The sequence below is a fragment of the Bemisia tabaci genome, unplaced genomic scaffold (genome assembly GCF_918797505.1).
Source record: "Bemisia tabaci unplaced genomic scaffold, PGI_BMITA_v3".
NCBI lineage: Eukaryota > Metazoa > Arthropoda > Insecta > Hemiptera > Aleyrodidae > Bemisia > Bemisia tabaci.
Window position 1 is genome coordinate 64,348 of NW_027311784.1, and position 7,897 is coordinate 72,244.

Sequence of the window (7,897 nt, forward strand, 5' to 3'; positions counted from 1 at the left end):
AGGAAATTTTGGCAAAGTAGCATAAGTTTAAGATATTTTCAGATTTAAAGTTTCTTAATCTTACAGAGTAAAAATTGCAAAACTAAACATATTGAAGTAGCCAAGAGACTTCTGAAATTAAAAGAAAACGTAAAAAATAAAGCCCCTAGACGCATGCAGCACCATTATTTCCGGAAAAACCGAGCCAGTGCTGCGGTTTACTCGGGCTTAAGACGTGGGTTTACAAATTTATCCTGAAAAGAATAAGACAAGAACCTGAAAAAAGAAGAAAGAACGAGTACACAGCCGAAGACAGGAAACACGTATTCGGCCTCTTTTTTAACTTTTCTCCCGAATCTGAGCGATCTCTCATTGACAGCATATAACAGAACATTGAGAGCTCACGCTTCGCGTCATCGCGCCTTCAATTTTTCAGATGCAGCTCGGACGTCCATCAAGTACGAATAGTTGTATCTCTGCGCCGTCGTGAACGCGCATCCTTTCCCCCGCTTTATTTCCATATTGTGTTTGTTTCCGTTTGTCTTATTCGTAATGGTGCTTCAAGCACTACGTGAGTAACACAGCCAAAGGTAGAGGAGATGTTTTCGGATCTCTTTTTTAACTTTTCTCCCGAATCTGAGCGACACACCTCATTGACAGCATATAACAGAACCGCATGTGTGGTTTTATTTGGAAGTGTGTCACTGTGTCACGAGGTGAATCCCTACTTTTAAGAGTGATGACCTCATCGTAGTTTGTATACTATTAAAGGCCATTAAAGGTGAACTTGTCTGTCTATGATAGAAAACTACAAAAACCCTCAAAAACATTTTTCGGGCAAAAAATCCGGTCGAGGAAATTGACGTGTCACTTCCTTTTAATCAAGTATAAGATAGGTAAAAACCTTTGATGAATTCCCAAGGTCCACTAAGACTAATAATCATCAAAAAGTTCCAAAAACTTACTCGAAAGGAAAAAAATAAAATGAAAAATAAATCCCTTGCCAAAAATAAATAAAAAAAAACCGATTTTGAGATAAATCCCTCGAATGAACTCGAATGTATCGGTAGCAAGTAAAATGTGATCGACTGATTGCATTGCTCTTTCTAGTCTTTTCTAGGCGGATTTTCCGCCCAAAACAAATCGTCCGTAGAAATTCAACTTCAACTACAATGCCCGTTTGTCTTCTTTGTCTATCAATTGGAACTGTGTGCATTATGACGTGAGCCCTGTTATGTACGTATTCTCATAAAATTCATGGCTCTTGTCTTAATGTACATAGTTTCGTTTGGCAGAAGTACGTTCAATTTCAATTATCATCCCGCTAGAAATACCCCTGCCGTGCCCTGTTTTTGGTCACCTTATGGCGGTCGGCATGTTACAAGCAGTGAGAAACTGTAGGAGTGAATGACCTCTCTATACATGAGTGTGGAACTTGGTCAGTATGTCATTGTTTTAACAATGCGAAATTCCCGCGATCAACAGCGATCGTCTTCAAGGGTCAATGACCCACCAGTGTGGAACTTGGTCAGTGTGCCATTGTGTCAGCATCAACACCAATCATTTTGAAGGGTCAATGACCTATGACCTACCAATGTATACATTTGTAACTCGGTCAGGGAGGCGTTTGGCTGGTGGTACAACCACTTCAGGGTTGCCAAGTTGGGTGATAAAATTGTATCATTTAAACTTGGGAATCTCACTGCTTTTTCAGCAGTGATCTACCAACTATGACCACTTTCATCGAACGAAACTGATAGCGAATGATCTTATTCAGTTTTCGTTCGGATGAGCACTGGCTCATAGTTGGTAGATACTGCTGAAAAGCAGTGACATCCCAATTTAAATTATACAATTTTATCACCCAACTTGGCAACCCTGAAGTGGTTGTACCACCAGCCAAACGCCTCCCTGACCGAGTTACAAATGTATACATTGGTAGGTCATAGGTCATTGACCCTTCAAAATGATTGGTGTTGATGCTGACACAATGGCACACTGACCAAGTTCCACACTGGTGGGTCATTGACCCTTGAAGACGATCGCTGTTGATCGCGGGAATTTCGCATTGTTAAAACAATGACATACTGACCAAGTTCCACACTCATGTATAGAGAGGTCATTCACTCCTACAGTTTCTCACTGCTTGTAACATGCCGACCGCCATAAGGTGACCAAAAACAGGGCACGGCAGGGGTATTTCTAGCGGGATGATAATTGAAATTGAACGTACTTCTGCCAAACGAAACTATGTACATTAAGACAAGAGCCATGAATTTTATGAGAATACGTACATAACAGGGCTCACGTCATAATGCACACAGTTCCAATTGATAGACAAAGAAGACAAACGGGCATTGTAGTTGAAGTTGAATTTCTACGGACGATTTGTTTTGGGCGGAAAATCCGCCTAGAAAAGACTAGAAAGAGCAATGCAATCAGTCGATCACATTTTACTTGCTACCGATACATTCGAGTTCATTCGAGGGATTTATCTCAAAATCGGTTTTTTTTTTATTTATTTTTGGCAAGGGATTTATTTTTCATTTTATTTTTTTCCTTTCGAGTAAGTTTTTGGAACTTTTTGATGATTATTAGTCTTAGTGGACCTTGGGAATTCATCAAAGGTTTTTACCTATCTTATACTTGATTAAAAGGAAGTGACACGTCAATTTCCTCGACCGGATTTTTTGCCCGAAAAATGTTTTTGAGGGTTTTTGTAGTTTTATCAATTTCAATAATCAGCCCGCAGGAGTAAAACAAGGAGAAAAAAAAACGAGAAACAAGGCTAAAATACAGCAATAAAACACCCTTTCAGCCTTGTTTCCCGTTTTCCCCTTGTTTTACTCCTACTACACTGGAAAAAACACACAATAGATCTAGACTCCAGACTCTTGAAAACATTGACAAGAAAAAGGACTCTTGATTCAATCAGATTTAAGCTTAAATCAAAAGGAAATCCGCTCAAATTAAGAGGCTTGGTTCTTGATTTAAGCTTAAATCTGATTGAATCAAGAGTATTTTTTCTTGTCGATGTTTTTAAGAGTCTGGACTCTAGATACAATGTGTTTTTCCTCCAGTGTAACATTGTCTCGGGCTGCTTCGTTAAAATTTGTATCTCTCAGTCTTTAACAACGATTCGATTGAACCGATAGGATCACTCGATTTGTCCGATTATTCTTGTAGTTTTGTCTATCCATTCCAATCATCAGCTCACTGCCCGGGTGAGGATGTAGAGGCGGAAGCTGAGAAGTCGGTCGGGATTGCGGGGCGCGTACTAGGTCTGCAAATATCATCGCTAACCGGTTGAAAAGGGAGCTTTTAAACGCTCTAATTACCTCTAATCCCATTAACCAATCAAGTCGCGGTCTCGAGGTGCGGAGCCGCCGGCTCGGCTATCATCTCCCCCGGCGCCGACCGGACTCCGCGGACCCCCTGACCCCCCCCCCCCCTGACCCCCCCTTTCCCCTGACCCGCCCCCCGCCCCCGCGCTTTTCATTCCATTTGCATATTTTCCATCTCGGAGTAACTACTTGCCAGTAACTTACTCAAATACAGACTTGGCCTCTCCATCGTCACTAGTGGCGGGGCGCGAATGGTCGATTATCGATAATTCCTCAGTTGAAGCTGTGGTGAAGAATCGATTATTGAGGTGTTCGTTGCGGACACCCTGTTTATCGATCCTTTTCCATGGGTTTACACGAGAAACAATCGATATATCGTAAAGCACGCCACGCCGCTGATCGTCACCCAGAGATGGTCTCGTAGTCCGAGGTCGCATTTGAATCGGCCCAAATTGAAACATGCCTTACATGCTCGAAAAATGGACCGCGTTAAGCAGAGAGGAACCAAGCCACATCAGCTATTGGCAAAGTTAATCGGGCAATTTTATTTTTTACATGAAAACGGTTGGGCGGATGTGTGTACAAATTTGAGTGAATTTTCTGCACGGTTCGAAGCGAATTCCTTAAAATTTTCAAAGGAATCCGCACAAACGTTCTCTTGTAAAAAGTTAAATTTGGCAATAGCTGATGTGGCTTGGTTCCTTTCTGCCACACATGGCCCAAATGGTAGGGTGGTTTCACGTCCTATGTATCGGACTCCTTGCGCATCTACCGAGTAAGAAAAAATAACCGACTTCTGTTATTGTGGACAGTGGGACACAAAGCATTAGTGGGTTTTTTTTTTGGGGGGGGGGAGGGGGTACTTTTCCTTTGGGTTGAAAATTTGAAGCTTCGTTAAAAATCTGACGGGAGCCGCCGCGATCGAATCCAGATCACATCATTGGCGGATCCAGCAAATTGGCAACATTATTACATTATCACAACTACACAACTACACAACTACACAACTACACAAGTACACAAGTACACAAGTACACAAATACACAGTACACAAGTTCAGCAGGGCACTTTCTTCATCCCCAAATATCTTAGAATAACCATAAATTATTTAACCAAGAAGGTCGATCACCCAAGTCCTTATGATTATTTAAAATACATTTTAGCAGCGAAATAAGCAGGATTGTCAAACTCGGTCATGACTCTCTTTAGCAACTTTCCTTTCATATAGTAAATATTCCTTTTTTTCGTTCGGTTATTACGTAAACGTTTTTTCTCTTCCTCTGTAAAATTTGGCTTCTCGGACGGGTTAGCTTTTAACATCGACTAAATCAGGTTTTTATGTGTTCCTTTTCGTCATTGTATATTGATTTTTGCCTCTTGCTTTTGTTTCAGGTCCAGGCCGTCGGACAGCGTACACGAATATGTGCGGCGCTAAAAATTTCAAAACTTTCGGTGAATGATGTCTCCCATAGTGCCATGAGGACTGCTAACTCGAAAGCCTTTTAAGGCCTCTTTAGGCCTTTTCAGGCATTTTAATGAGGTGACGCGCAATTCACACGTTTGCGCATAAAGCGCGACACGTTAGCTTCTCCTGGAGCTGAACTCATTCCGAAGCAATGTTGCCTGTTTATTGTTTCACTCTTATCTTCACATTCCTCGTGATGACAGGTATGTTTGTGTCTTTACAATTAGTTTGAAATGTACTAATTCCGCAATCTAATCACTTGTCAATTGCCGAGCGACGCGGTGAAAATTTTTACGATTTGGCAACACTGTTTTTCTCCATTTATATCCATATAAATAATGATCGATTCTGGGCCCAAAAGATGAGTGGTGATTTAAAATCTGGCAAGCCTCTTCAGGTGTTGCTAAAATTTTACATGGTGATCTTGACAATGTGGAAGAACCTAAACGATTTCACTGCATGCATTTTTTATTGGGGGACTCTCTCTAAATTATGGTTTTATTTCCACGACGTGAATTTCTATACTTAAAGCCAGTGAATTCTCGTCGGGTAAGAAGAATAGCTGGAAAATTCCAGCAATACCTAATAGGGATTAGAACTGGGGAGAGAAAAGAATAGACAAATTACCAAAATTAGCACCAATTAACATGATTTTATGGGATAACCAATGGGCCAACAGATGACTGATGCATTCCGCGCGATTGATGCATCATTTTTGCCCATTCTTTTCTTTCCCTAGTTCTATCCTTTTTTGAATTTCCACTGTTTGATTTTCGTATCTTAAAGTCGGGTTATCAGGATCCATACTTTTTTAAAGCATGTTAGCACCATAAACTGTTTCACCGCTTTAGAGCTTGCGTCATTTGCGGAATATTTATCGGATTTTCAGGCTAACATCAGACTGACTAGTTACAGCGCCACGAGAGGTGAAAATATTCTTTCTTCACATACGTATTCAAGGTCACTCTAGTTTCAGCCGGAAACAAAATCAAGTGCAAATTATCGTGAAAAACCCTCACTTGAACAGAATTTGTTATCCACTGAAAAAGTTGCGGGTTATATAGACATACCTTCCGTACCGGGCTCAGAGGCCCGAAAGTTCCGGGTGCTGGAGCTGTAGCTTCGATTGCTCCGCTCCGGGTTCTACGCCCGGAACTTTCGACCTCTGAGCCCGGAATTTTCGACCTCTGAGCCCGGAATTTTCGACCTCTGAGCCCGGAACTTTCGATCTCTGAGCCCGGAACGCGGACGGTGCGTATGTAGCCCGTAAGTACGACTACCAAGACCGGAGTTTTTTCCAGTGTATCTTTCTCAGGAACTCACACCGTAAAACGACCTCGCGATCTTGAAATTGGTCTGAGCTCACTCTTCCGAATCAAATATAAGGATTCCGGAGGACACTCGAAGAGGAGTTATCTCGAGTTGGACACCGCACACCCGACCGGCGGCGACGCGGCGGCGCGGGGCGGCGATCGGACGACGCTGAGCATAAAAAACGAAAACGAGAATGGGGTTTAATTCCGCTCTGACGGACAGGCAAACAAATATCCGAGCTGCATCTATCGCCCTGTCTGCATTAGAGACGTAAACATGCACTTACATCGCATGCTCAGCTTGTCGGATGACACGTTACAAAGCTGCCTCGCTCCCGCTCCCGAGCCGGAAATGCGCTATTGCAGGATCGCCTCCATTAATTCGTCGTTTTCCGCACGAAAGAACGTAACTTCATTTCAATGTTGCCAAATTTCCTTTCGTAAATTGCATTTTAACTAGAAAAGTATTGGGCATTTCTAACTGAAAATTTCACTGATTTTTCTTCCGATTTCATGCAAAAATCAGACAAATTTGGATATAAATTGCACACTTACATTTCTGTAAAATAAATTAATTGTTGGAGTCAATTTGGCAACCTTGGATTGGAGTTACGTTCCTTCGTGCGGGAGACGACGAATTGTGCGTACGTTCCCGAAAGTGGTCGAAAGTGCCGCCAGATCCAGTGAAGCATAACGCTTTCACTAATCAGATGAGGAAAAGCTAAGTTTGGCGGTCAATGATGCTTCAATAGCAATTCGCACGGAGAAAAAAACCTCGTGCGTGGGACCCGAAGTTTAGGTCATATGGATCTCTGAAGTTTTCAGATTGAGCATCTGAACACTTAAGGTCCAACTGTCGAGGTTCGGATCACACATCTGAAAACTTCAGTTCTTACATCTGAAGTACTTCGGTTTTCGCATCCGAAAAACTTCGGTTCTCACATCTGTAGTACTTCATACGTAAGAACTGAAGTTTCAGATGTCTGACCTGAACTTCGGCAGCTAGACCTTAAGTGTTCAGATGCTCAATCCGAAATCCTCAGAGATCCATATGACCTAAACTTTGAGTCCCACGCACGAAGTTTTTTTTCTCCGTGCGGAGACGTATATTTGGACGTATTTCTGCCGAACGGAGCTATGTGCATTATGACGTGAGCCCTGTTATGAATGTATTTTTGTGGGTCTCAGGGCTCATGTCTTAATGCATTTAGTTCCGTCTGACAGAAATACGTCCATTTCAGAGACCCTTCACTAACAAAGCAATGTAATCACTAATCAGGTAAGAAAAAGCTACGTTTGGTGGTCAATGATACTTCAATAGCGATGGTCAGTTGCGCGAGTCATAGAATCAAGTTTTGATGCCAGATTCTTGTAGATTAGCTGTAAATAATGAGATCAATCCGAACAGCAACTTTTTACGTTCCATATTAAACGAGATATCACGCTTTGAAAAATTCGGTTTCTGACGTCATCCCCCGTAGTGAGGGTAGCAGTAGCAGTAGTGACACCCCTGGTTTCTTCCACCTTGCTTTCATCCAAGTTTTAAATTGAGTAACTAGCACAAATGTGAACCTCACAATCTGATGAGAGCAAGGTGGAAGTAACCAGGGGTATCACTACCACGGCGGATGACGTCATAAACCGAATTTTTCAAAACGCGATATCTCGGTTATAATATTGAAATCAGTAAATTGCTGTTTAGACAAATCTTACTATGTTTAGCTAATCTAAGAGACTTCAGCATCAAAACACGATTCCACGACTCGCGCAACTGACCCATTTAGTGTCGTACATTT